The following is a 24,232-nucleotide window of genomic DNA, read 5'->3' as shown; positions in this document are numbered from 1 at the left end:
TGAAATGGAGAAGTTCCTAGACAGATACCAGGTACCAAAGTTGAATCAAGATCAGGTTAATGATCTAAACAGCCCTATATCCCCCAAAGAAATAGAAGCAGTCATTAATGGTCTCCCAACCAAAAAATGCCCAGGACCAGATGGGTTTAGTGCAGAGTTCTATCAGACCTTCAAAGAAGATCTAATCCCAGTTCTTCACAAACTATTCTACAAAATAGAAACAGAAGGTATTCTACCCAACTCATTCTATGAAGCCACAATTACTCTGATACCTAAACCACAAAAAGACCCAACAAAGATAGAAAACTTCAGACCAATATCCCTTATGAATATTGATGCAAAAATCCTCAATAAAGTTCTTGCTAACCGAATCCAAGAACACATCAAAACAATCATCCATCCTGACCAAGTAGGTTTCATCCCAGGGATGCAGGGATGGTTCAATATACGGAAATCCATCAACGTAATCCAGTATATAAACAAACTCAAAGACAAAAACCACATGGTCATCTCGTTAGATGCGGAAAAAGCATTTGACAAGATCCAACACCCATTCATGATAAAAGTCTTGGGAAGGTCAGGAATTCAAGGCCCATACCTAAACATGATAAAAGCAATCTACAGCAAACCAGTAGCCAACATCAAAGTAAATGGTGAGAAGCTTGAAGCAATCCCTCTAAAATCAGGGACTAGACAAGGCTGTCCACTTTCTCCATATCTATTCAACATTGTACTTGAAGTCCTAGCCAGAGCAATTCGACAACAAAAGGAGATCAAAGGGATACAAATTGGAAAAGATGAAGTCAAAATATCACTCTTTGCAGATGATATGATAGTTTATATAAGTGACCCTAAAAATTCCACCAGAGAACTCCTAAGCCTGATAAACAGCTTCGGTGAAGTAGCTGGATATAAAATTAACTCAAACAAATCAATGGCCTTTCTCTACACAAAGAATAAACAGGCTGAGAAAGAAATTAGGGAAACAACACCCTTCTCAATAGTCACAAATAATATAAAATATCTTGGCGTGACTCTAACTAAGGAAGTGAAAGATCTGTATAATAAAAATTTCAAGTCTCTGAAGAAAGAAATTCTAGAAGATCTCAGAAGATGGAAAGATCTCCCATGCTCATGGATTGGCAGGATCAACATTGTAAAAATGGCTATCTTGCCAGAAGCAATTTACAGATTCAATGCAATCCCCATCAAAATTCCAAATCAATTCTTCAACGAATTAGAAAGTGCAATCTGCAAATTCATCTGGAATAACAAAAAACCTAGGATAGCAAAAACTCTTCTCAAGGATAAAAGAACCTCTGGTGGAATCACCATGCCGGACCTAAAGCTCGACTACAGAGCAATTGTGATAAAAACTGCATGGTACTGGTTTAGTGACAGACAAATAGACCAATGGAATAGAATTGAAGACCCAGAAATGAACCCACACACCTATGGTCACTTGATCTTCGACAAGGGAGCTAAAAACATCCAGTGGAAGAAAGACAGCATTTTCAACAAATGGTGCTGGCACAACTGGTTGTTAACATGTAGAAGAATGTGAATCGATCCATTCCTATCTCCTTGTACTAAGGTCAAGTCTAAGTGGATCAAGGAACTTCACATAAAACCAGAGACACTGAAACTTATAGAGGAGAAAGTGGGGAAAAGCCTTGAAGATATGGGCACAGGGGAAAAATTCCTGAATAGAACAGTAATGGCTTGTGCTGTAAGATCGAGAATTGACAAGTGGGACCTCATGAAACTACAAAGCTTCTGCAAGGCTAAAGACACCATCAATAAGACAAAAAAACCACCAACAGATTGGGAAAGGATCTTCACCTATCCTAAATCAGATAAGGGACTAATATCCAATATATATAAAGAACTCAAGAAGGTGGACTCCAGAAAGTCAAATAACCCCATTAAAAAATGGGGCTCAGAACTGAACAAAGAGTTCTCACCTGAGGAATACCGAATGGCAGAGAAGCACCTGAAAAAATGTTCAACATCCTTAATCATCAGGGAAATGCAAATCAAAACAACCCTGAGATTCCACCTCACACCAGTCAGAATGGCTAAGATCAAAAATTCAGGTGACAGCAGATGCTGGCGAGGATGTGGAGAAAGAGGAACACTCCTCCATTGTTGGTGGGATTGCAAGCTTGTACAACCACTCTGAAAATCAGTCTGGCGGTTCCTCAGAAAATTGGACATAGTACTACCGGAGGATCCAGCAATACCTCTCCTGGGCATATATCCAGAAGATGTCCCAACCGGTAAAAAGGACACATGCTCCACTATGTTCATAGCAGCCCTATTTATAATAGCCAGAAGCTGGAAAGAACCCAGATGTCCCTCAACAGAGGAATGGATACAGAAATTATGGTACATTTACACAATGGAGTACTACTCAGCTATTAAAAAGAATGAATTTATGAAATTCCTAGCCAAATGGATGGACCTGGAGGGCATCATCTTGAGTGAAGTAACACAATCACAAAAGAACTTACACAATATGTATTCACTGATAGGTGGATATTAGCCCAAAACTTAGGATACCCAAGATATAAGATACAATTTGCTAAACGCATGAAACTCAAGAAGAATGAAGACCAAAGTGTGGACACTGTGCACCTTCTAGAATTGGGAACAAAACACCCAGGGAAGGAGTTACAGAGACAAAGTTCGTAGCTGTGATGAAAGGATGGACCATTTAGAGACTGCCGTATCCAGGGATCCATCCCATAATCAGCTTCTAAACGCTGACACAATTGCATACAGTAGCAAGATTTTGCTGAAAGGACCCAAATATAGCTGTCTCTTGTGAGACGATGCAGGGGCCTAGCAAACACAGGAGTGGATGTTCACAGTCAGCTATTGGATGTATCACAAGGCTCCCAATGGAGAAGCTAGAGAAAGTACCCAAGGAGCTAAAGGGATCTGCAACCCTATTGTTGGAACAACATGATGTACTAACCAGAACCCCGGAGCTCTTGTCTCTAGCTGCATATGTATCGAAAGATGGCCTAGTCGGCCATCAATGGAAAGAGAGGCCCATTGGACTTGCAAACTTTATATGCCCCAATATAGGGGAATGCCAGGGCCAAAAGAATGGGAATGGGTTGGTAGGGAAGTGGGGGGCGCTATGGGGGACTTTGGGGATAGCATTGGAAATGTAATTGAGGAAAATATGTAATAAAAATATTAAAAATTAAAAAAAAAGTATTGTAAGATTGGTGAAGGCCTCAGGACACACATAGAGACATACCTTCATAATCTTAGAATATTCATCATTAAGGGAAATGTTATATGGCCTGTAAGAAGAAATGAAAATAGAAAGCCACTAATAACAAACATAATTTCCTATTCTATAAAAATATACCAGTAATTTCTACTCATGATGTATATGATGCAAATTTTATGACTATAGCAAAACTCAAAAATATCAATTCTCATCTAACAGTAAGTGGAGATGAATGAAAAATTAATTATACCATTCAGAATATATCTACAGTGATAATAAGACAATTTGATTAAGAACATAAAAGAAATTCAAATGATGGTTTACGTGACAATTTGTATCTTATTAAGATAAAAACTAGGGCTTATGTAAAATCATACCACATAGACATACATGTATGTGTGCAAACTTGGGTCTGTTCTGTTAGATAGCCAGGGACATCCAATGTGATGAAATATCACAGAATTCTTAACCAAGTAAGAACATACCAAAAAGTTAAGCTGAACATTTAAAGACGAGGACAAAAATCTGATGAATGATAGCTACTGTGGAAATATTGACTGTCTACCTTAAAATTCTGTGTGCAATAGTCATGGAGCACTGAAAAGTCTACAGTGCAAATGGTGGGCAAAAACAGAGTGAGTTACTTGGCTCATCCATGCAGTGTACTGGGAAGAAATTCTCAAAACCACCATACTTTATTGCTGCGAGTCAAAGTTGTCGGAAAATTGTTTTGATATCAGGAAAAACCAATTGCAGAATCTGACAGTAGCAGCTGTGAATCAGCACCATGCTGAATCAAGAAGTCCCAGGGGAAAAGGTTTCTTTACACTCTCATCAGCTATGGAGGGAGAATGAGTTGGACAATCAAGAAGAGACACAATTGGTAGTGAAGCCTAGAACTTGAAGAAGATAAAACAAAGTAAGGAAATGAACTGATACTTTAGGACCTACCAGATACTTACTGTCTTCCCTTCCCCATTCAGTGGCATGGTAGAACACCCTAGGGAGTGGATAAAACATAGAATAGAAAGCATTGTATTATTTGTGTTAACAGCTTCAGAAAAACCAATAGTGTCCTTTCTGTCTCAATTCTGTTTCTTACCATATAATTTTCAAATGTATAATTATGTGTGAGTGAGTGTTGAGCTAACAAAACCAGAAAGGGGCCCATAAGAAGATTAAAGATTTTCTTTGTGAGAGAATTTGTGAAGATAAGGAAACTCATATGTTATAAGAGAAGGAAAAATGTAGATAGAACACATAAGCCGGAGGTAGGAAAGACACATGGGACAAAAAAGAATGGTCCAACCAAAACATTAAATAGAAAAAACCCTAAAAGAAGCCTGCTCTATTGAAGACAATTAAAAATAGTGACAAAATATCTGAACAAATATTAAAATGAACAAGAGTGTAGGAAAAAGTAAGTGACAATACCAAATTTGGATATAGTTCTGGAAATCCTAGAATATCGAAGTCATGGCCTTGCAATGACTGTGTATGTCTCTAAACATATGGTAAAAAAAACTGGTCATATCTTCTTACATGAATCAAATAAAAACCTACATTCCAATAACCCCAGAAATTAGAATAACACTAAAAATTAATTTTGTTGTATCTATGAAAAAGAAAAGTAGAATTTGTAACCTGGTAATTGGCTTGCCTGTTTCCAACTGCATATCACCCATATATTCTCATTGGAAACCTAGTATGAATTAATTAATATAGACATGAAATACATAGGATTTTTATACACATAGACCCTTAAAAATGTTAAAATATTTATTCATGCTTTATATACTGGCTTCCAAGTCATGTTTCACTTGTGAAATTCCTATGAGATGCATGATTATAAGTTTTGTTTCCTTAATTTAAAATGAAGAAATTAGAAACAATAAAGAAATTGTGCTTGATTTAAGGTTTTGAAGGAATGGCAAGAGGTATCTGTGTATAAACTCAAGGATTCCCAATTTGAGACAAATATTCAAAGACACATTATCCAATATTGTGAACAATGCTACTGAGGTGTGAGTTCATTAAAATGTTCATCAAAACAGTATCACACATGTCCTTTATTTGTGCTATTGCAGCTTTATCTGATGATCATATATGTAGCACCTATGATGTAGTCTATGATGAACATTGTGCAAGAGGGGAAAAGTGAAACCCCAACATCCTTGGAAACTTTTTCAGTTTCACTTACCTGGAGATGGTGGCTTACTGACAGGCTATGTACATTTTTAGAAAATTGATCACATCTGTAAGGATGGAAAAATAACAATGACAATTTATGAGTTACTATCCTCTCAACTTGACATTTTTTCTGACAGTTATAACTGTAGAATGTGGACAGTAGCATTATTTCCATAGCCAAGACATGAACTTAGAAAAACAAAGTTTAAGTGACACTTTACCTCCAGCAAGTGCTTAAAGACAGAATAGATACTTGAAGGACTTGGACATGGATGGTGTGTCACAAACAGTGTCACCTCAGTCTGTGCTCACAATGCCATGAGAGATGTTCTCAAAGACACTCCAGCCTTCATGAAGTTCGTTTTCTTTGATTGACATTTTTCCCTTTCTTGATATTTTATTGTTTTCCTTTTAAAGCAAAAAGGTTTTTTGGGGAACTAGAAAGATGGCTCAGTGGTAAGGAACACTTACTGCTGTTGATAGGAGCTAGGTATGGTTCCCAGCACGAACATGGTGGCTCACAACTGATTACAACTCCAGTTCCATAGGTTCTGACAGTCTACTATCTTCTACAGTCACTGCATTTTCAAAGTGCACATATATACTTCCAGGGAAAGCATACACAAAAAGAAAATAAAAATCAATACATAAACATTTTTAAAATAACTTGTAACTTTTATATTAAAGTATATTTTATAGGATAATAACAAATGCTATGCTTTTGAGCTTTTAATAAAATGCAGTGTTCTCAGTATGGTCTAACCTGACTGAAAGATGTCACATGTCCAAGGCTGATTTCAGAAACACAAGACGGGTTTGATATTTAATATATCACAAGAAATATGAGTTTCTGTCACTGCCATGGCTATAGGATTCCAGATGAATTACTAACACTACTACCCTCTACAAAACACAACATGAAATATGAACACAACATGAAATATGAACATGTATTTAACAAACAATACCATGCAATGAAATTTAATTACTAAAGTATTTCCTTTAAAATTTAGCATGTATTTACATTTAAAATGTATTTTAATCATGATGGGGACTCACTATGTAGCTCTAGCTGTCCCTGAACTCAGTATGTAGACAATGTTGGCAACAAAATAAAAAAGATATGACTGCCCCTGCCTTCCAAATACTGGGATTAAATGTTTACAATACATGTCTTGTTACTTACTAACTCCTACATTGCTGACTCTATTATGGAAATTTATGATGCATTCACTAGTGGAGATGCATGCCAAGTAAGAAAGTACAATCTGAAGATTGGGAAAACTTAAACATTTTCCAGTGAGATATTAAATAGGTGTGAGTCCAAATTTATCTGAGCAATAGAACCCAGGGCTATCATGCCCAAGGGCCTCTGTTCCATAAACAACAACAATAAAAAAAGAGTGTAAAGTTTGCCATGGGTATGCATTTAATATGAGGGTATTATTAATCCAGGTAAAATAACTCAAGACATGTTTTGTGGCTGTTGTTTCTGAATATGAATACTAAACCTTTCATTCTTTGTTCTCTTCCTATGATCAAGATGAAGAGGCTTCTAAAGTCAGTATGCCAATAGCCATTCAATACAGACTATTTTACTGCCTCTGTAACTAGATAATAGTGTTATGTATGAATAGTGTTCAGTCCACAAAAATATTAACACCCATCACTTTCCAGGACTCTGAACTACTTATATTTCCACTCTCATGATTGTATGAACGCATTATAAGTTAAACAACAGTATTACTTCAAAGATACTTTGCACATCATGTAATGTGAAGTGAATTATTACCTTGAGTTATTACACAATCTTTCGGCAAATTGAAGGATAGGCCACATTACCCTGGTGTCATTCACAGTTTTACTTAGTGGAGGAATATTTTACAGTAGGGAATGACAGGGACTGGCCTCTGACTAGAAACACTTGTAACTTATCAATGACCTCTTAGCCTGTTTTCTGGTAGAGCTAGGTTTAAACCCTAGAGACCCAGCAGGTGTTCCTGCAAGGAAAGGAATGTGTTTGCCCTCAGACACCAGGCTCCTGACAGGAGGACTCAGCTCTCCATAACTCTTTTGGTGCTCAGACTGAAAGACCCACAACGTGAGGACTCCCCCACGTTCTGACTCAGGAGAGGCGACACCCCAAATCACACAAGAAACGGTCTTGCTGCAACTGCAAGAGGATTTTTATTCGAGAGCGTTCTCGGGCCCATGGTCATACACCACGCAGGGGTAGAGGACTATGGCGCCCCGAGTAGCTGTATAAGGGGGTATTTAAAGGAAGAAACCACAACTCAAGGAAGTGGGGAGGGCATTGTTGGAAAAATACCAAAGATACCAGTTGAGAGTCACAAGGAAGTGCAAAGTCACAAGAGTCACAGAGACTACCTGGTAATTGTTTTGGTTAACTCTCAGTTTCTAAGAGCCCCTAACAATAGCACATTTGCATGGCAGTTTCCGGTGTTGGTCAGGGTGACTTTCTTTGAATGAACACTCTTTGAACCCAGGAAGCAGGTAGGTGGAGGAAGGAATGTCGCTATCAAGGTATGATTAGCATACCTTGGAGCAATGAGTCACAAAGGTCACATTCCCAAGCCTCATCCTAAAGGCCTAGAATTTTGTTACTTCTTCATTCCCCCCTTCTTCTATTTAACAGTTCTAATCTTAGAACTAGACACTATCTTCTCCCTGACATAGTTGATCCTTTAGGGCATGGTACTGTTATCTCAAAACTAAAAGCCACACTGCATTAATTCTTGTTTTAATAAAGGTGACTTGCCTATTTAACACACATGGACCTATAATTAAAAGCAGAAGCAAAATCAAAAGGGGTCTCATAAAGGTAGATAGTAGGGTGGTCAAGAGTACACGATAAGGGCCTTTCCACCCGAGTCTCAAGGTTTTCTGCGTGGAGATGTCTAGCAGGTCTTCTGGAGCAGGCCTTCTGGAGCTGCTTTTTCGCTCGCTGTCTCACTCACTGGAGCACCTTGAGCCTAGAGAACAAAGGCTGGGAAAGCAGCATGTCAGCACTATGTACAGAGGCTATTTTTACCAGTGGAGGGGGCCCCCTGTAGAGTAATTTATAAGGGGGTTAGTCTAAACTGTCCAGGGGTGTTTCTAACCCTGAAGAGCAAAGGGTAGGAGAGCCATCCAATCATTAGCGCCAGTCTCCGCTGTCAATTTGGTAAGGGTCTCTTAATGGTTCTATTTATTTTCTTTACCTGTCTTGAGCTTTGGGCCTGTATGCACAATGTAACTTCTAACTGATCTCTAATATCTTGGCCAGTCCCTGATTTACCTGGGCAACAAAGGCAGATCTATTACCTTGGGAAGATTTTTTTTAGGATCTTCAGTCCTGGTAGGAAAAGCTTTTATCCATCTTGAAACGGTATCTATAAACACTAATAAGTACTTGTTGCAATATCTAGCTGGCTTAATTTCTGTAAATTTTACCTCGTCATAGCACAGGCCTTGCAGCTTTTGACTATTTCTTCTGCCAAGTCAGAGAGTCCTGTAACATAGTAGTCAAAGGACCTAACCACACCTTTGAATTTCTTGGCCCCCAGGTGGGTCAAATACTGTCTATAACTTGATAGTGCTCAGGAGTGTATCTAAAGCTGGTTTCTCTGATGTCATAATAATCTTTAGGCTCTTTGACTGCCAGGATTATTGCTCTTTGGGTCACCTGTTTGGTGGTTAGATCTGCCATCTGATTTTTTTTAGCCATAGCATCTTAGGTTTTTTTCTGCAGATGTCAACAGCCCTCTTTGTCTGTATATTGCTCTGTACAGTGGCAAAAGCATACCTGCTGTCAGTGTAGACTTTCCTTTTGCCATTTATGGACCTTGTCTCAAAGTCACAAGTTCAGCTTTCTGGGCCGACATCCCTTCAGGGAGGCTGCTGGCCTAGATCACTTGCTTTCTGTCCACCACCATACTGCTGTCCCCGCCTTCTGCTTACCTTTAACCTTGAGGCTGCTGTCATCAGTGTACCAGCTCGAACCCTCAGGCCAAGGCTGATCTGATCCTTCAGATCATTTCAGCGCAGTGGTGAGTAGGTGCAGTCTCACACAGTGGGACAGCAGGTGGAATGAAGCAAAGGTCACTCGTTCAGTCAACAAAAAGTTCTGATGTGTCACAGGAGCGTTGGTAGTCATTCATCAGTCAGGGGGCTTTCAGATAATGCTTTCAAGAGCGTGGGATGCCATTACAGCTAGTTGCTGTCCCAGAGTGAGCTTATCAGCATCCTTGACAAGCAGATTATGGCAGTAATAGCTTACAGGCAAGAAAACCACCCGCTGGCAACAGGGTGTAACTTTTGGATAGGTAAGCCACTGGCCTTTTTCAAAGTCCCAAAGTCTGAGCAAGGACTCTTCTGGCGACCCCTGATCTCTCTTCCACATAAAGAGTGAAAGGCTTGGTTAGGTCAGGCAAAGGCTGGCCATCAAGAGGGCCTTTTTAATTTTTTAAAGGCTTTCTGGCAATCCGGGATCCACAAAACACCTCCCCTTTCTTGGTTAGGGGGTACAACAGGGCAGCTAAGGTCGCCAACTCAGGTGTCTAGAGTCTGTAGAAACCAGCAGTACCCAAGAATTTTCTTACTTGCCTTGGTGTAGTTAGCCACTATTTACCGTCTCGAAGGGTGTCTCTCAAATAAGTAACTTCAGTCTGACACAGCTGAGTCTTTTTAGCTGAGGCTCGGTCTTCAGTTGCCCAGGTTTCCTGTCTAGATCCTGTCTCTTTCTTTCTCTCCTATCACTGCGGCCAAGATTCTAGTCAAATTTCTCTCTTGTCTACGATCCCTCCTGTTTTCTCTTTTTTTTTTTTTTTGCCTCCCGCCTCTCTCTCTCTCACACACACACTTTTTCTGCCTCTTTCACTAGATTGCCTAACTGTCTCCCTCTTTTTTCTGAAGCTTCTTTCTGATATCGGGGGCCAACTGCCTTATGAAGGCCAGCCAGGCCACTGAGGCCTTCTGGGCTTCCGAGGTAAGATTAAAGGGAGTGAACTGCCTGAAGGCTTCCATAAGTCTTTCAAGGAACATTGAGGGAGGTTCGATCGGCCCCTGCATTACCTCTTACCTTAGCCAAATTAGTGGGCCCATCTTGAGGCACCTTGGAGACCAGAGCCTGGCGTTAGATTTTTAAGCTCTCCTTGCCTTCAGCCATGTCGCAGTCGCAACTGGGGCGAGTCAAAAGGAATCCCATGTTGATCTCATTTTGTAGCTGTGTAGACCGCCGTTGGCTTCCGGGCCATTTTTCTAGCCTCTAACAGAATTCTCTCTTGTTCTTTGGTTGTTAAGAGCATCTGCAACAGCTGTTGACAATCATCTCAAGTAGGCTGATGAGAAAACATAAGGAACTCTACCAACCCTGTGAGGCGTTGGGGATCCTGAGAAAGGGGGTGGTTAGTTTTCCAGTTATAAATACCAACAGAGGAAAATGACCAGTACTGAAGGGTTTAAAGTTTGGGAGGGTCCACCAGAGTCCGCCCGGACTCTGTGCTCTGCAGTTCCATGTACCCGCAGCAGTCCGCCTCTCGACACCCCGAGGGGTTTAGGGTTTCCTCGGCAGCTGGGGTTGAGGCTGTGGATAAGGGGAAGGTTGTGGACTAGGCCACTCAGGAGGCTTCATAGATTTTGGAGGAGCCGAATTGGCTGGTAGCTGCGATTTGGGAGAAACTTTCAATTTCTCTTGTAACATAAGAGTACAACCACAATTTTGAGAAGCAAAAACCAATTTTAACAGTGAAAACAATCTAGTTTTTTTCTTTAAAAATGAACTCTAAAAACATTACTTGCTATAAATTTTGGCTGCCTGTTCCTGCACACAAACGCAAGAAGGTGTAGCCGCCAATATTTCAAAAAGACACTACCCTAAATCTTATCTTTTATAAATCGGATTTCTAGGATAAGAATTACATAAAATATTACTCAATTTAGGCATATCTTTAGAGACCTGTTCCCATGGATTGTCTCATGCTGCATGTTGTAGTTCTAAATTACTCTAACCCAGAGTTACCAGTTTTAAGTCAACTTTTTGTTACCAATGTTACAAGTTTTTAATCATAACTAATAACTTATGAGCCACTAATCTATAACCAAGACATATAAAAACATATTTATACTTTTGAAACTATTTAGAAACAAAAATGAAATTGCCGCATACATTTGTTCATTTAAACCAAACAAAATTCTTAATTTTTCTAGCTGTAATTTCAAGAGAGGAGCACCTTGTCACCTGATGAATCCAATAATCACAAGCACAGAGATTTTTGTAGGAAAAACAGCCATTTGTTCCCTTACCATAGAACTTAAGAACTTGAGAAGCTGGTGGTCCCTATAAGAGCAGCGTTTATAATCAGCTCCTAGCAGGGCTTCTCTAGCCACACTAGATTTCTAACTACAGGTGTAGGGCCCCAAAGACCAATTAATACTGTTTATTTTATTTTATTTTTTACCGAATTATCTCCAGATAGTCGGAGAGTACTGCTTTTTTCAAAACCCATTCTCTCACATCTCAGGTGTAAACTATCTCTAGTCAGGGTATAAAGCACCTATGAGAATTACCTTTGCTTTTCTAGATTTTCACATAGCTCTAAACACATACACAAAAACACATAAAACAGAAACCAACAGATTCAGACACATTCGACCCTTTCTTGTCCTCCACAAGCAGGCAAAAGAATTAGACGATTTTGGAGGGGGAAGCTTCCGCTTCAACAGAACTCGGTCCCTCTGACTGATCTGGAGACGGCCAGGCGTCCCTGGCTCTCCTTACCTCCCAGGGCGTCCCCCAGGGCCACAGCCTGTGGTCCTCCTAGCACGTCTGCCGACCACAGTCCTCTGGTCCTTACGGCCCAAAAGGACAGCTGCAAATACCGACCACGCGCGCATTTCAGAAAACCCCATCACTCCATCGTCTACAAACACCGTCTTCCACTTTTACCTAGATGACCAAAACCAGAGAAGCACACTTGTTCCTCACTCTGCCAGATGTAAAACCAAGGCACGAGGTGGGACTCGAACCCACTATCTCGCCTGAAACCAAGACACAAATTCAATAAACTCAGATGGATCCAAACTCAGACTTTGCCACGCTTCAGAAACATAGGACAAGACACAAACAACCCAGCACAACAAGCACATGTTCCAATGTTCGTTTCAGAAAACAGACACTCAAAACAGAGACACCGGCCGGCATACACACAAGAGGGGATCCCCATACCTCCAAGTCGGTTCTCGGGTGTGAGGGGTGGTCGCACTTCCCGGCCAATGCACCAAATGAAAGACCCACAACGTGAGGACTCCCCCACGTTCTGACTCAGGAGAGGCGACACCCCAAATCACACAAGAAACGGTCTTGCTGCAACTGCAAGAGGATTTTTATTCGAGAGCGTTCTCGGGCCCATGGTCATACACCACGCAGGGGTAGAGGACTATGGCGCCCCGAGTAGCTGTATAAGGGGGTATTTAAAGGAAGAAACCACAACTCAAGGAAGTGGGGAGGGCGTTGTTGGAAAAATACCAAAGATACCAGTTGAGAGTCACAAGGAAGTGCAAAGTCACAAGAGTCACAGAGACTACCTGGTAATTGTTTTGGTTAACTCTCAGTTTCTAAGAGCCCCTAACAATAGCACATTTGCATGGCAGTTTCCGGTGTTGGTCAGGGTGACTTTCTTTGAATGAACACTCTTTGAACCCAGGAAGCAGGTAGGTGGAGGAAGGAATGTCGCTATCAAGGTATGATTAGCATACCTTGGAGCAATGAGTCACAAAGGTCACATTCCCAAGCCTCATCCTAAAGGCCTAGAATTTTGTTACTTCTTCAAGACCTGTAGGGCAACACCACAGGCCTCTGGTGTTCTCTCTGGACTCCACCCCACAGTTACCTGGCAACAGCCAGGTATGCTCATCCTCACAGTTACCTGGCAACAGCCAGACAGGGCTAGCCCACTATAAAAGGAGCTGCTTGCACCCTCCTCCCTCTCTTACTCTTGTTTCTCTCTTGCCCTCTTGCTCCCCCTCTCTCCACATTCCCTTATCTCCTCTCTCCACATGGCCATGGCTGGCCTCTACTTCTCTTACTTTTTCCCTCTGTCTGCCTTTCTCTGCCTCCACTACCCCTTTGCTCCCCTTCCCAGACACTCCTCCCTGCAAAAGTTATTTAACACCAGGCCTGCTCTGAGAAAGGGTGATACAGTTTCACTCATCAACACTCTCCTCCATGACAATAAATGCCTTAATGCCATGGGCTGCCTCTTCTCATCAGTTCCCACTGTGGGGAACAATGGAGCAGGATTTACTCTAAAGAGCCATGTATCTAATCTCCTGCATGGGGCTTCCCTGTGCTCTCAGACATGGTTCCACCAAGCCAGCCAGTTGAACAAGACAAAGGCTCTTGTCCCCATGAGAACCAGCTGGAGCTCTCTCCTCCTGCCCTATTCCCTTTGGCCCTCATACTCTGTTCTCAGCTCTTCTGCAGCATCCAGCAGCATTTTCAGTGCCAAAGAGTTTAAGAATCTATCATCCTCAGCTACCTTGCAGGCCCAGGTACACCAGAGCCAGCTCTTCCTCAGCGCCCAGTGGCATCTATGGTGCCTGAGAGTCCCAGCCAACTCTGGAAGTCTGAGGGGACCTCAAACTGCACTCCCCTACCCCCAGAGTATAGTCCCGTGTCTTCTCACAGTCTGCCAAGCAGTGGTGCTGGGTGCGCGAAGTCAAATTTTCCATCACCTGCCTTGCCCAGCAGCCTGGGCCCTAGGCCAGACATGGGACACCATTTTAACCCACACAGCTTCATCTTGTAAGAATGTTTATTTAATCAAACACCAGGGGTTGTCATCCTTGACTTCATACATTTACTCATGATTTTTTCTATTCAGTTCTCTTTTTCTGTGCTTTTGAACCCAAATGCCTTACCATATCCTCCACATCTTCTGTGTCCCAGTTCTGAATGCTATGGTGCTGAAATTTTAGCCATATTTAATTCTTCCTTGGCCTTAATATATATTCTTGACTCCTAACTCATTACACTAGAGCTGTTGGCTTTTATTTAAATAACAGTTTTACCCAAATAATGTCCACTTCTTTTGTTCTATCTAGCTCAGAAATGTTATTAAGTTCACTTGTCTTCTACCAGCATGTCTAGAATATAGGACCAGGACATATCTCTTTACTTACATGATTCAAATATAAGTGTCTTCTAAAACTTGGTTTTTGAGGTTATGGAACAGTTGTGACACTATTGAAGTAGATCATAGGAGCTTCAAAAAACTTAACATAATTTGAGGCAGTCACTGAAGGCAGTCAGTCTTGTATTAAGAACTTCAGGTATTAATCCAGGGCAGATCTTTGGAACTCTTCCAGTAAGTGTGATGACACACTGTACTGTGTAGTCTGACTCTGGTCTCTTATCTCCCATGACATCATCAATTTTCTTTCTTAGATTCAAGCCCATTTCCTGAACTTTTTATAAACTCCTAGTTTTTTTCTTTTACTTTCTCTAATCTTTCCCCTAACTCCTCCATAGGCATATTTGACCTCAGTACAATGATTTCCTGTAAGTACCTACATCTCTGTCAGGCAGCTGCTCATAGAGCCTCTCTGAAGATAGCTGTGCCATGTTCCTGTCTGTAAGCACATCATGGCACTGGTAATAGTGTGAGATTTTGGTGCCTATGCATGGAATGGATGTCAAGTTTTTCACATCACTGGATGGGCTTTCCTTCAGTCTATGCTTCATTTTTGTCATTTCAATACCTTTAGACAGGAAAAATTCAGGGTAAAAAATTTTGAAAATGGTTGGGTGGTGCCATGTCTGTACGGAAAACAATCCCTATCTACTGGTGGTTATGTCTTTTTGGGTTTTATCTCCCCAGTCACTGTTGGGCATTCTGGCTAAGGTCATTCCCACAGAGTCCTGGGAGTCTACAATGTCAGGTTGCTAGGACTATGTAGAGGTTACCTCCACTCCCATCCATGCTGTTGCATATTTCCATTCATTCTCCAGGCCATTCTCCTTCTTTCCTTTGTCCATATACCTGGTTCTGTCTTTTCCTTTTCCCTCCTCCTCCCTTCTACCAATCATGTCCCTACTTCCTCTGCCTCCTGTGATTATTTTGTTTCTCCATCTAAGTGGGATTTAAAGATGCACACTTGGGCATTCCTTCTTGTCAAGTTTCATAAGGTCTGTGAGTTGTGTCCTGGGTATTATATACTTTTTGGCTAAGATCCACTTATCAGGGAGAACATATAATGCATGTCCTTTTGGTCTGGGTTACCTCATTCAGGATGATATATTCTAGCTCCATTCATTTGCCTGCAAATTGATGTCTTCCTTTTTAATACTTGAATGCAATTTTGTTGTGTAAAAGTAAATTTCTGTATCTATTCCTTGGTTTATGGATATCTGGGTTGTTTCCAGCTTTTGGCTATTACAAAAAAAGTTTATTCACATGTCCTTGTAGTAGGATTGGATATTTTTTGGGTATATGCCCAGGAGTGGTATAGCTGGGTCTTCAGGTAGAACTATTTCCAATTTCCTGAGGAATATCTAGAATGATTTTCAGAGTGGTTGTAACAATTTTCAATTCCACCAGGAATGGAGGCGTATTCTTTCTCTACATCCTCACCAGCATGCACTGTTGGATGAGATTTTGATCTTAGCCACTGTGATTTGTTTAATGTGAAATCTCAGGATCATTTTGATTTGCATTTCCCTGATGACTAAGGATGTTGAATATTTCTTAAAGTGTTTCCTGGCCATTCCAAATTCTTCTGTTTAGAATTCTCTGTTTAGCTCTTTTAAAATTAGGTTAATTGATTTTTTGAAGTCTAACTTCTTGAGTTCTTTATATATTTTGAATATTAGCATCTATCAGATGTAGAGTTAGTGAAGACCTTTCCCAATCTGTAGGTTGCTGTTTTGTCTTATTGATAGTATTCTTTGCCTTATAGAATCTTTTCAGGTTCATGATGCTCCATTTGCCAATTGTTGATCTTAGAGCCTGAGCTATTTTTTGTTATGTTCAAGAAATTTTCCCCTGTACCATTTTTTGAGGATGTTTCCTACTTTATCTTCTATTAGACTCAGTATATTTGGTTTTATGTGGAGGTCCTCGATCCCCTTGGACTTGTGCTTTGTACAGGATATAAAATGGACCAATTTGCATTGTTCCAAACACTGCTAGTTAGACCAGAACCTATGGCTGAAGATGCTTTCTTTTTTCCACTGTATGTTTATTTATTTATTTGTTTGTTTGTTTATTTTTACTTCTTTGTAGATCAAGTTTCATACTTGTGTGGGTTTATTTCTGGATCTTCCATTCTATTCCATTGATTGATCTTTTGGTTTTTGTATCAATACCATGTGTTTTTTAAACACTATTGTAGTAGAGCTTGAGGTTAGGGACGATAATTCTCTCAGAAGTTCTTTTAATGTTGAGAATTGTTTTCAATACCCTGGCTTTTTTTTTATTCCATATGAAATTAAGATTTGTTCTTTCGATGTCTTTGAAGAATTATGTTGGAATTTTGATGAGGCTTTGTATGGAATTTCTAGATTTATTTTAGTAAGATGACTAATTTTACTATGTTCATCCTACTGGCCATCTTCTTAGGACTTCTTCAATTTCTTTCTTTAGGGATTTGAAGTTCTTGTCATATAGACTTTTCACTAGCTTGATTAGACTTACACTAATATATTTGATAATTTTTGTGGCTATTGTGATAAGACCCTGCAGTGTATACTAGAAGGAAAACCCCAACAAAAAGGGTAATTACAGCTAAGACAACACAAGGAATTGATGCTTTCACTATGAACTCAATAGCAGAGAATCATGCATAAGTAATACCAGCTTCAACAACAAAAATAACAGGAATTAACAATAATTGGTCATTAGTATCTCTCACCATCAATGGACTCAATTCCCCAATAAAAAGACATATGCTAACCGACTTGGACAGAATCCAGAATTAAGCTTCTTTCAAGAGATATACCTCAGTGACAAAGACAGATACTACTTCAGAGTAGTATGTCTTGTAAAACTTTTTCCAAGCAAATGTTCCCTCACAAAAAACAATCTGTGATAGTCATTCTAATATCCAGTAAAATAGATTTTCAATCAAAAGTTATCAAAAGAGATGAGGAAGAACACTTCATACTCATCAAAGGAAAAATTCAATAAGATGAATTCTCAATTCTAACCATCTATGCCCCAAATGCAAAAGTATCCACATTCATAAAAATGGTTGCTAAAACTCAAAACACACATTGGACCTCACAAAATAACAGTGGGTGACTTTAACATGCTACTCTTACTAATGGACTAGTCATTAAATTGGAAATTAAATAGAGACACAGTGAAACTAACAAAAGTTATGAACCAAAAGCTTTTAACAAATATCTACAGAACATTTCATTCCAAAACAAAAGAATATGCCTTCTTCTCAGCACCACATGGACCTTCTCCAAAACTGACCATATAATCACACACAAAACAAGCCTCAACAGACACAAGAAGATTGAAATCATCCCATTCATTCTATCAGATCACCATGGACTAAGGCTGGACTTCAATAACTACTGAAACAACAGAAAGCACACATTCTCATGGAAACTGAATAGCTTTCTACACAATGAAAAAATTTCAGTTTATATAGTATCATTGGTTAATATCATAGGCTATTTCCTGTTTCTGTGTCTTTGAAGTATTGTTTAGAAAGTTATAGACTACCTCAATAACTTTAAGAGTATTCCATATAGTTTCATTTCCCTTTTTCAGTATTTATTTATTTATTTATGATGGTTAATTACTATGTGGATCAGGAAAGCCTGGAGTTCACAAAGATATCCCTGTCTCTACCTCCAATGTAATGGTATTAAATGTGATTGCTACCACATCCAAGTTTGTTTCAAATTTTAAATTAGGGTGTTTTGTCCATTTAAACCAAAAGTGTAGTTATAGAAATTAGAAAAGAAAACCACATAAAATGGTTAAAATAAGGATGAAAAATATCTAGCTGTTTTCATTTTTGCATAACAAAATTCTATGTGCAGTACATACAGTCTACTATAACTCTCTCATGTAATAAATAGTTAAATATCTCAATATATGGATGTGTGTGTGTGTGTGTGTGTGTGTGTGCCTTAAGATGCACCCAAACTGTAGTCTCAGTGTAAGAATTTAGAAAACTATTCCCATTTTTGTAGCTCAAAAAAAAAAAATGAGTACATAAAAATACACAAAGAGAAAAACATCACCATAATGAAGATTTCAAAACACTAAGAAGTCGGAGAATATTATAGGTGACAATTTTATTTTATTTTTGGTTTGACAGAATTAATACCATGAATATACTATCAATATTAAACAACATTCCTTGGGCACTCAAAGACCATTACAGTCAGCAAAGCAGACAGGCTTACTGAACCTCTTCATTTTCATCTTCTCCAAATCCAATAATCCTCAAACATATGCTTACCTTTGCAGCCTATCAGCTTAGGTCTCCCTTTCCCCTTTCCTCATTTACAATAGAATGCATCACTCTCCAACTCACTGCAGTATAATAGGCCTAACTTCAACTGGCATTTCCCAGGAACCCACAGGCCAGGCCAGCCAAGGAAGAAGGGTGGATAAATTTAGATCTTCAACTCTCACTTCCTTTCTCCAAATCAAATTCCCTAGTCTCATATCCAGCCCTGTAGCAGACCACATGCTGCTGTCTCTCCCCAGTCTCTGCCCTAATTTCCAGGGAATTAAGAAACCTTTGTAAAACACCTGCTTTTTTTATTTCTCAGAACTTCCTCTCTCTTTGTCCATTCCCATTGCTAAGTTTCAAATCCCAGTACTTTGGTAGATATTTTATCTTGTATCAACATGGCAACACCTAATAATATTCCACAAGAATACTACTACAAGGCAATACACAACTAGCACACTCTCCCAAGAGTTAGAGTAGATATAGAATCCAAGGAAAAACACATCTACTCAACAAAGATTAGACCACATATCATCACCTAAATAAATAATTTTCAAATACAGATGAAAAAAGTCAGTGTAAAAATATAACCAATATTATATAATAATGTAATATAACCAGTGTAAAAATATAACCAGGACAATATGTCACCACTAGAGCTCAGCAACCCTACCATAGTTGCTCCTGAGTGTTCCAACATAGCTAAAGCACAGGATGCACCATAAAATAGCCTTTATAAATATGATAGAGGTCCTTAAAGAAGAAATGAACAAATCTCTTAAAGAAATCTATGAATATACACGCATTAGATGGAAATGATCAAAAGAGTTCAAGACCTCTGAATGGAAATGGAGTCAATAAATAAGCCCAAACTGAGTGAAATCTGGAAATGAAACATTTAAAAATTCAAACAGAAACCTCAGAAGCCACCTCACCAACAAGATTAAAAAATATGTAGGAGATAATTTCAGGCAATGAAGACACTACACAAAAAATGAATTCATAAGCTAAAGAAAAAGATATATAGTTTTGATAATTTTGGAAGAAAAACATCTAGAAAATCTTGCATACTATGAGAAGATAAAATATAAGAATAATAGGTGTAGTAGAAAGAGAAGAAACACAGGTAAAAGGTACAGAGTATATAAAAAAAAATAAAACCATAAAAGAAAATTTTTGTAGCCTAAAGTATATAATATCCATCAAGGTAAAAGAAGCATAAAGAATACCAGGGAGACTGAACAAGGAAAGAAAGTCCATTGGGTACATAATATTCAAATCAATAAGCATATAAAACAAAGGAGGGATAATAAAAGCATCAAGTAAAACTTTAAGTAAAGTAAAATGACAAGACTATTACAATGAGACTGAGTTTCTCAGTGGAGTCTCTAAAAGCTGAAAGGGAATGGACAAATGTGCTACAAAAGTAAGAAGTGCTACAAACTCTTAAGAACCATAGATAACTGCCCAGAATACTATACCTATGAAGAATTTTAATTACTATCGATGGAGAAAATAAGAACTTCTATAATACAACCAAATTTAAGTGATTTCGCATTATAAATTCTACCCTATAGCAAATGATAGAAGAAAACCTCCAATCATAGGAGGATAATTACACCCAGGAAAAGTAATAAATAATACCATAAAGATAAATCAAAAAGAGAAATAATTCATATCAAAACAAATAACAATGAACAGTGATTTATCTCAACATCAACAATGTCAATGCCCCAGTACAAAGACAAGTAATAAAATAAATGCGAAACCAAGAGCCATCCTTCTGCTAAATACAAGAAAATCATGTTAATTTCAAGGACCGATATCCCTTTAGTATAAATGAATGGAAAAGATTTTATAAGAAAATGGACATAAAAGGAACCTGGTGCAGTCATTTCAATATCCGACGAAAGAGAATTCGAACTGAAATTAATCATAAGAGGTAGAGAAGAACAGTACATAAACATAAAAAAATTCACCAAGATGACACCTCAATTTATATTACCTATGAATGAATTTTAAGGGAACCCAAGATTGTAAAGACAATAGTACTACAACATAAATCATGAACTAATCTCCAAAGAATTGTAGTGATGTATTTCAGTACTGTGAGAGACAGGCCATCCAGACAGAATCTAGAGACAGATGAGATAGTGATAACTGACATAAATCAAATTGACATAACAGATACTGGCAAAACATTTCATTTGAAGACATAATAAATACTCTTCTTGGCATTATCATGGAACTTTATACATAATTGAAGACATAATCAGAAAAAAAGCAAATCTCAACAGAAAACAACAATAACAACAAAACAAATGAATAAAGAAACAAGCAAAAAAGACCCATAAATTTAATAGCATCCTGTAGTTTCTTTGACTATCATAGACCAAACCTTGATATCAACAACAACAGAAATCAAATGAATTCATAGAAACTGAAAAACTAGTATTGAATGAAGACTGCTTAAAGAAAATACTAATAAATAAATTAGAAACATTCATCATTTACTGAAAATCTATATAAACCATATCCAAACTTATGACGCACAATGATGGTAGTTTTGAGAGGCAAGTTCCCAGCACTAAGTGCCAATGTTAAAGAAAAAATAACAAAACAAATGAGACCATCTTGTATTAGTAACTTAACAAGACACATGGAAGACCTAGAACAATATGAAGAAATCACAGTCAAAATGAGTAGAAAGCAAGAAATATTCAAACTCAGTTCTGATAGTAATAAAAATGAACACTAAAAACAATAACAATAAAAGATACACAGAATCAATGAGACAAAATATTGGTTCCTTAAGAAAAATTAATAAAATTAACAAACTTTTAACCAATGAAATAAAGGGCAGAGAGAGAAGAGTATCCAAATTTACAGAATTAGAACTAAATGGTACATAACAGCAGAACCATGGTAAGTCAGAGAGTCTTAGGAATATACCTTAAGAGGTATAAGGGAAACAAGCCTTTCACAGGATCTTCAAATAATACAAAATATCTTAACTCTAACAAAACAGGTAAAAGTCTTGTGTGATAAAAGAAGGAGAAGAAAATATCAGATGTCAAGATCTATGTTTGTGGATCAGTAGGAATAACACAGTATAAATGTTCATCCTACCATAAGAAATGTAAGAATCAACACAATCCCCACCAAATTCTAACACTATTCTTCACAGATTCGGAAAGGGTACTTTTCAGCTCTATATGGAAAAAGGAAAAAAATCTGAATAGTAAAAGAACTGATGAAAGTATAAACATACCCAACTTCAGGTTGTATTACAGAAGAATAGTAACAGAAACAGCAAAGTATTGACACAAAAACAGAGACACTAATCAAAATAATTAAATTGAAAACTCATACATACACATAAAAGTCACCACCCTTCTGGATACTTACTCTTTGAATAAATTGAGAGAGAGAGAGAGAGAGAGAGAGAGAGAGAGAGAGAGAGAGAGAGAGAGAGAGAGAGAGACCCTGGATGAAAGACAGAGTCTTCTATAAATGGTCTTGGTCAAACTATATGGACGCATTTAAAGTATGCAAATAGATTAGAGAAAAAGTTCTTTGTGATCTGTTGAGGATGTGATAATAGAGGAAAGAGAGTCTGTAATGTGTGTCCTGCAATAGACAGATGATTCTGAGATAATTCAATCTCTGGAGCAGTAGGTGAGGTATGGGTCTGCCTTCAACATACTTACTGCTTCAGCTGAATAGCTCTCACCTTTGAAAGGGGTGCCTGCTTGGGTTATGATAAAAGCCACAAGTTTAGGAGGATGTTAGAAGGGGAAGGTCCATGATATCCAAATAAGATTTGAGCAGGGCGACAGGGAAGACTGCTGCAGGTGCTTTGCTGCAGAGCTTATGACCAGAGTGGGGGTGTATCATGGGGAACAGAGGAAGTAGAGAAGGTTCATTGCTAACAAACCTGGTTTTCCAGGAGGAATGACCTGTGGGTTAGCAAGGGTTGCCTACTTCAATTGCAGGTTGGGATAAAGTGATAAATTGGGCATTGCAGTTAGCAGTAGATGTTATAAACTACATGGGATGTTCTAAACTAGATATCCAGACAATATGGAAGAGGAAAGAGGAAGACAGCTGGATCTGGTGTCCTGTTGGATTATTAAGGTCAGAGTGAGGGATTGGATTTAGGGGGTGGGGAGAGGGAAAGGCATAGTGAACATATGCTTAAAAAATAAGCTTTATTTTTTTTTCTCCTATTTCTGTTTAGGTGTTGTGTTCCCAATGAATATCTGCTGGTGTTGAGCACTTGGAAATTGGCACACTTTGTGGCAAATAAGATGGAGAAAAAGATCTTTAAGAATTATTGAGAATTGAAATAGAGATGAAAGGGAGATCCCAGCAGGTTCATTGCTACAAAGATGAGTATGAGACTGGGTAGATTAGCTCTCGGGAGCTATAGAAGAGAGTTTGTGAGTTTTACCCCTTCTCCTGGTCTATTTTTCTTCTATTTCTCTGCCTTCTAAACAACTCTGATGTGTTAACTTTTTTTTGGATGTGTTAACTTTTAATTTATCTGATTTTATTTTATTATTATCCCTTAGAAGCCTGTTTATTTTCAGGAAAGAGACATAAATAATAAACGTTCAGATTGAAAGAGACTGGAGCTGCATTCTAAGGAATATCAGGATGGAAAACAACACTCAAATTACATTATAAGAAAAAAGAAATCTCCTTTCAGTAAAAGGGAAAGTTTTTTTTCCAAAATTATGGTAGAAATTTAATGCATTGCTTATCAAAATTCTGGTGTCATAATTTACAAGTGAATTAAAACACAACTATATTTAATATGAAAAAACACTACAATTAGCTAAGACAATCCTAAGTATTAAGAACAAACCTGGAAGATCATAACACATGACCTCTAAATCCACTAAAAAGCTAAAGTTAAAGAGGACTTGGCATTGTTGATAAAAACAAACAGTAAATCCCATGAAAAAATAGAGACCTGGAGAGAAACTGACAAAACTATGGCAACCTAAGTTTTGAGAAAGATTGAAGCAATATTTTTTAAACATTTTATCAACTAAAAAGAACCCATGTCCAGGTGAATTTCCAGAAAAATTCTTCTGGGCATTCTAATAACCAATATCAATACTACTTAAATCAGTGGGACAGGGGAAGGAGAGAAAAGTAAAGATATCTTTAAATTCTTTCCATGAAACCAGGAGTACCCAGATATTAAAATCAAGAAAATATACAACAAAAAGAGAAAACTAAAAACCAAACTCCTTGCAGAATATAAATGTAAAAGGTCTCCATAAGTACTATCAAGCCAAACTCAAT

The 24,232-nt window shown here is 38.3% G+C and overlaps 1 long non-coding RNA gene and 1 pseudogene across 1 annotated transcript in view; one reads left to right on the top strand and one right to left on the bottom strand.

The window, feature by feature from the left end:
* LOC147003659 (NACHT, LRR and PYD domains-containing protein 4B-like) overlaps positions 1-24,232 on the top strand; it is a 217,786-nt pseudogene that overhangs the window by 134,976 nt on the left and 58,578 nt on the right.
* The window catches only part of LOC147003660 (uncharacterized), a 44,787-nt gene that overhangs the window by 6,747 nt on the left and 13,808 nt on the right, over positions 1-24,232 (bottom strand). Inside the window, exons 3-5 of the long non-coding RNA XR_015047768.1 lie at positions 5,448-5,502; positions 4,682-4,750; positions 4,199-4,247 (exon numbers count right to left, since the gene is read on the bottom strand). This is a non-coding gene — a long non-coding RNA (uncharacterized LOC147003660). The remainder of the gene's footprint in view (positions 1-4,198; positions 4,248-4,681; positions 4,751-5,447; positions 5,503-24,232) is intronic.

Source organism: Mus caroli, unplaced genomic scaffold (assembly GCF_978045245.1).
Source record: "Mus caroli unplaced genomic scaffold, Mus_caroli_1 scaffold_8, whole genome shotgun sequence".
In the NCBI taxonomy this organism is placed as follows: Eukaryota; Metazoa; Chordata; class Mammalia; order Rodentia; family Muridae; genus Mus; species Mus caroli.
Note: the sequence above shows the minus strand (reverse complement) of the source record. Positions and strands in the feature narration are given on the sequence as shown.